Below are 6,000 nucleotides of genomic sequence, written 5' to 3'. Positions count from 1 at the left end.
CTTTGCAGAAGACAGGAAGTTCGAGACTGAATGCTGTTCTAGAGCACAGAGGCTGCCGCGGGGTTCAGTTGCTGCTTTTGTAAAAAGAAAAGAATGAGTGTGTAGATACATGCGGTGAATTAGTAAGTGCAATGATCAAATGATGTTGTTTAAACAGGTGGCACATAATGCGCTCAGAATATCTGATCTCTACACTCCTACGCTCTCTCTCTCGTGCAGTAAGACTATCTGACCTAACCTGACAAAATCTCCGTCAGCACTGTTCTGTGATTCGCCTTTCACTTTGTGCTGCAACGTCTATAAGAAAGCCTCGTGGCGTGTTTAAAAGAACAACTGCGACCACATGCATATTCGGCGCTTTGGTTTTATCCTGACTAACAAAACGATCATTAGTTGACGAAAGATTAAGCCTCATGGTACTAAAGAGTTGGAAGAAGCTGTTATATTTTGCATTTCATCACAACACGGCTCTTTTTTATGCTACCGAGTTTTGGCTGTAGGCTGGCCAGTACTGAGTGAAGCTAGTAGCAAGGCATAAACTGACGGAACTACCAGGTTCCCGAAATAGTTTCTTAGACATCAGAAGATCTGGCCTTCAATATCATTCCCGGGAAAGATGTCATTCCCGGTGACGGCTGCTGCTACGTGCCTTAAGCCGGCGCGAACACCGCCCCGAAATATTCGAAGTAAATAAACTGTCGGAGTGGTGTGCGGCGGTAGAGCCAATATATAACTGACTACAACCGCCAACTTTCCATTCTGCTGTACTACAACGTTTTATCTCGGAAGTGAAATAGTAATAAGAGAATTAAGTATCGATAGGAAATCTAGTCACAAAATATTCATGCGTCACCTTAGCATCGAGATTTTTGAAGCTTTAACTACTGTATAAGTTATTCACTCCATTATTTTTAGCCTCTGTGGTGTATCAGTGGTTTGGCACTCGACTGCTGACCCGAAAGAAGTGTGCTCGATCACGCGCTCGAATTTTGATGGAGGCGAAATTCTAGAGGCCCGTGCAGTGGCAGCGCACAGTGCAGGTCAAAGAACCACAGGTGGTCAAAATTTCCGGAGCCCTTCACAACGGCGTCCCTCACAGCCTGAGTCGCTTGGGGACGTTAAACCCACATAAACCATATCTTTAACACCTATTTACTGGTTCAAGAAAAAAACGAGATAATTTAAAGAATACGACCTTTCAGAGTTAGCTGTGGACTGATGTTTCAGCTAGAATACCCGAGTAACTATGAAAGCATATCTCCGTGTTAGCACGCATTGCCGCTTATCTCCCTACTGAAATGAGTTTCTTGTCTTTGTGTTCTTTCGGAGTAATCTTCAGCAATGGAGCAGTACGAGGCTTAGGTCTCCGCATATATCATGAGACGGGGCGTTATTTACCGTCTTTGTTACGTTACGATGCTGCATAGTTTGATTATCAGCCATATAATGCCGTACATATGGCAGTCCTCAAGCTCTGAAACTGTCATATGAGGAGATATTTTGTGTTCTTCTTTCGAGATGTTTTAGTCCTTCTTTTTGCTGCCTTAATGGTTTAACTGCCTTTCTTGAAAGCAAACAGTGCAGCTTAGTTACTTTGGGCAGAGAATGTCTGCATTGATGATAAATTAAACAACGTTATCTTCTCCAAAGGAACGCAAGATATATAATAAATAATGTCCATGTGGTGAGCCGCACCTCGAAAACTGAAAGAGAAACTCGCACAAACAATTCTAGCGAGAAAAAACCTTCAAACGCTAGACGACTGTTCACAAATATAGTCATTTTAAACAGGAATTATTTGTACCGACAACGGTAACAAATTTTTTATATGCTAGCGTTGCTGCGTTAACTCCTACTTCCAATCAAAAACAGGGAGCAAAAGCTGTTTTTAGAAGCTTCCGCTTTCACGAAAGGAAGGAGCTAGCGAGGACATGTTCGTTCTTTTGGCACGGTTGTAACGTTATCAGAAATATGCATTCAATTTTCAGTGTCACGTCTGGTGGCAAATATGTTCGAAGTTTGTTCACATTGCGCGTGGATTTTTAGTGCCGGCATTCAGCAGAGAGGTCATCAAAGAAATATCGCGTCTGTAAACTCATCAATTTGTTCGTTGCTTTGCATGTTACTCCGGATTTCCCTTGCGTAAGGCTAAAGGTCAATAAAACAGGCGCCAAATTCAACCGGGCAGCCTGTTTTACTGGCATGCGCTATCGATGGCCTTAGACTTACAATCCATGCTCAACATCAAAATGCCATCTTCTTGTACGCTGTGTGTTTCTCGGGGGTGAAAGCGCAAACACAAACGTGTGTATTACAACACCACCGGGAGACAAGAGATGAAATAGAGGTGCTCGTTGTGACATATACCACGCAAGCGAACAATCACCGAAACGACGGAGCATACGGGAAGTGTTCTATTTCTTTTTTGTAGTTTTCATTATTGTGAGATTAATAAAAGCGGCAAAAACAACCACATTCCGACGGTGGGATCTGAACTCACGCCCTCTGAATTTCGCGCCGGGTTCTCTACCAACTAGGCTACACGACTGCTCTCCAATGTTCTGCATTTGGGGGTATTTATGTTGGTTGGTTTATGGGGTTTAGCGTCCGAAAGCGACTCAGGCTAAGAGAGACGCCGTAGTGAAGGGTATTTATGTGCAGTGCAAACGAACCTTGAGATTGCTCGCCAACGCCACCTTTGTCCATAGCGGCGGACGTAGGACGTCCTGTACTGTCACGAGTGCCACCTAGGAACGTGGTCGGACGGTGTGGCTGAAGCTGGGCGAGTACCCTCTTATGCTACCGATGGCATCAAGACTGGGAGAGTACGACCAGGATGTAGCCTAAAGGAAGCATTATACTATCTAGGCTCCAAGCCAGATTCGTCTTTAGACAGATCCCTTCTTGGCCACTCTCCTTACTTCCAACAACAGACATTTTTCGGCTTCGCTCACAAAGCCGTCGCATTCAATCGATATACTTTAGCTGACATTGATATTACATGTGCACGTAGGCCACCTGGCGAAGTTCTTATTTCATTGCGGATTTGGCTTATTAAATATTTGCCTTCCTTTCCCCAAAATGTCTTGACATTGATGATGCTTAACATAATTCATGCCCTTATTTGACTGGTACTGACCGTTCGCGGCGCTTCATTTAAGTGGATTCAAGATCCTGGCGGTTATGTGCCTGACGAAGCCTTCAAGGGAACCAGTGCTACTTCTAGAGATCCCCTCTATATCGACCGAGTACATCACGAGGAAATGTTTATCGTTGGAAAGATACAACGCTCCCGCGGATGTCTCTACCTCCCCTATAGGGGCCGCGAATACTGTTACACAGGCTATGAAGTTCTGGTCGAGAAGTCTTCCTCTCCGACTGCTAAAAATCCAATCTTTCCTCGTATGTCGCATAAAAGCAAACAGTCACTGAGATCTAGCCCTGCGGAGGAAGTGTTTTTCGATTCACATGACCATTGAGGTTAAATACCAGTGAAGCTTCCCCACTTGTTCATATTTCTATAGGTTTATTAGAGAAACGACGGTTAGTGCTTCAGCAAACAACACATCTTAGCTAAAATAAGAATGCGTTGCACCAACATTGTTCTGCATCGTATGCCAGAACCCGTGCAAAAAAGGCAGTGCGCAGTTCTTAGTTGAGAGGCAGCGAACTGTGCATTTGTAGACCCGATACCTGGCATTTATATAGACTAAATGTGTGTTTATTCTAGAGCTGGCTTGTGCACTTCTAGGAAATCATATAATCACCGGCCACAGTAGTGGCTCAGTGGTTATGATCCTGGGCTGTTAATCCGAAATACGCGTGATCGATCCCGGCCACGACGGAACATTTTTCAATTGAGGCGAAATGCTAGAGGCTTGTGTACTGTGCTATATCATTCACGTTAAAAGACGCAGGTGGTTGAAATCTTCTGGAACTCTCGAATATGGCGTCTGCAGTAGCTTGAGTCGCTTTGGGGATATACATCTAAAACTGCAGCAGGCTGCACACAGCATGACGTTTAGGCTTAAACGCAACGTAAACCTTTCGGGATAATATGCGCTTACACGCGACCTGCAGCCCGCTCGATAGCCAAAACCTTGCGAGTGTCTAATGCCTCTGTCGAAGAAGTGCATCGAGTTCACTAACAAGCGGCCAACGCATCGTAAAGTGTCTTGCAGGCCTTGGCAGTAAACAAATTTCCATGGCTTATGCCTCGAAGCGGTCGAATCTCATTATCATGTTTCTAGCTCTCTTTTCTTTCTATTCTCCAGTAGTTGCAGCTTAAACGACCTGGCTCGACCGGCCTTCTGATTACAAAATCCGTACTGCGTAAGATCATAACACGTTAAGGTGCGTGCATTACCACACCCGGCAGGGGGAAATCTTGTACCCTTGCAAAACCGGTGGGTACCCGGCGGCACTGGGGATCGAACCCAGCACCTCCAGAATGCGAGGTGGATGGTCTAACACAAGGCCACTGCTTGTTATTTCTGTTAAGCCAAATCTTTTCTCCAGTACTGTAGCCGCATAGAAAAAGTGTGTGGGAATATTCACAAGGGCTCAGCGTGGCGCGAAGGCTGAGTATGCTGATTACCAAGAACTGCCTTTTGTTTATATTTCACTTTGCACTGCGAGCATTAGAACACAAACTAGAAACTGCAGGTTTTAATGAAGCACTCTTAACAGGCTGTAGACAATATTTACAACGACATTATTCGAAAGAACTAACTAAGACGGTGGGCAAGAGCATATCATCTGACTGGCGAGAGCGTAAGATCTTCGGAAGAATCATTTATTACAATTATCAAAACATGAAAGCTCTGCTGGCGCCAATGCAATAATGGATACGCCAAAAAATGTTCTGCACATACAACACGTTTTGAATACATATCTTGTGAATGTTTGGTATGGAACAAAATTGTGAGGCTTAATTGAAAATGTAATTTCGAAATCAAACCCCACCCTGTTACGAACATGAGACCTTTTTTATCGAAATTAGTGTATTGCCTTACAGCCGCCAGTGCAAAAAAGCTGCGGCTCCATGAATAAGTACAGAATTTTTGAGGATGCTTTCCGGACAAGATAAATGTACTGAATTGAAATGTAGCCTTTGTTTTAATACACTTTGAAATAACATTTTAGTAACTTTGTTTTGTGAACTTGTAAGTAAACCAACATTTTAGTGCATTTAGACATTGGACATTTTCAAAGCCTCTTATTAGCAGAAAAATAAAAAGGGTACTTTAAGCTGATATTTGATTTATGTAATTATTAACAAAAGGGCACCCGTGGCATAGAGTTTCGACATAGTTGAATCCAACCTCTTGAGTCCTGTAGCACTTGTTTGAGTCAACCGGAAGTTTAGTGCTCTTTATATAACATGGGGCTCGATGAGGCAGTGTTTTCGGCTCGGTACCCTTCCACATAAAGACAGACTGTCTTACAACCGAGCGACATGATCTCACACTTGAAGAGCAGTCTTGCGGCTATTTTATTGTGGCGATCGCTTATCTGTTATCTGCTTCTCCAACCCCGGCTTCTGCTGGCGCGTTCACATGCTTGCAGCACGACCTTGTAAACGGGTATTGCGTGCGTGAGTGCCAAGTTTATCTTCTATGCCTGCAATGCCAGTTTTCTTTTCCTCTATCAGTTCCTGGTCCAGAGGCGCAGTTCATGACATATCGAAAAGCCTGTTTTTACTAGTGCCGGTGTGGAGAGATGCGGGGATTAATAAGAACAAGGAAAGGAGCAAAACCTCATTGGCCATCCAAAAAAGTGATGTGGTTTTAATGTCGTTAAGCCGAGTAGGGCTGGGAAAGCATGTGCTTAGCCTGGTTGGCTCATCGTTGTGCTTTGCTGGGTCATTAGCACGTCTGGCGACGATGTTAGACTCAAGGTAAGCCTTGATCTCGGTTAAGGCGAAAGTCTTATCGTTGTATCATGAGCGTTCGGCATCTACGTACGTTGCGCACTGAGAAATGAAACGGAGACCCGTCT

The sequence above is a fragment of the Amblyomma mixtum genome, chromosome 8 (genome assembly GCF_055824585.1).
Source record: "Amblyomma mixtum isolate Tamu chromosome 8, ASM5582458v1, whole genome shotgun sequence".
NCBI classification, from domain to species: domain Eukaryota; kingdom Metazoa; phylum Arthropoda; class Arachnida; order Ixodida; family Ixodidae; genus Amblyomma; species Amblyomma mixtum.
The sequence above is the reverse complement of the archived record's forward strand: the minus strand, read 5'-3'. Positions refer to the sequence as shown.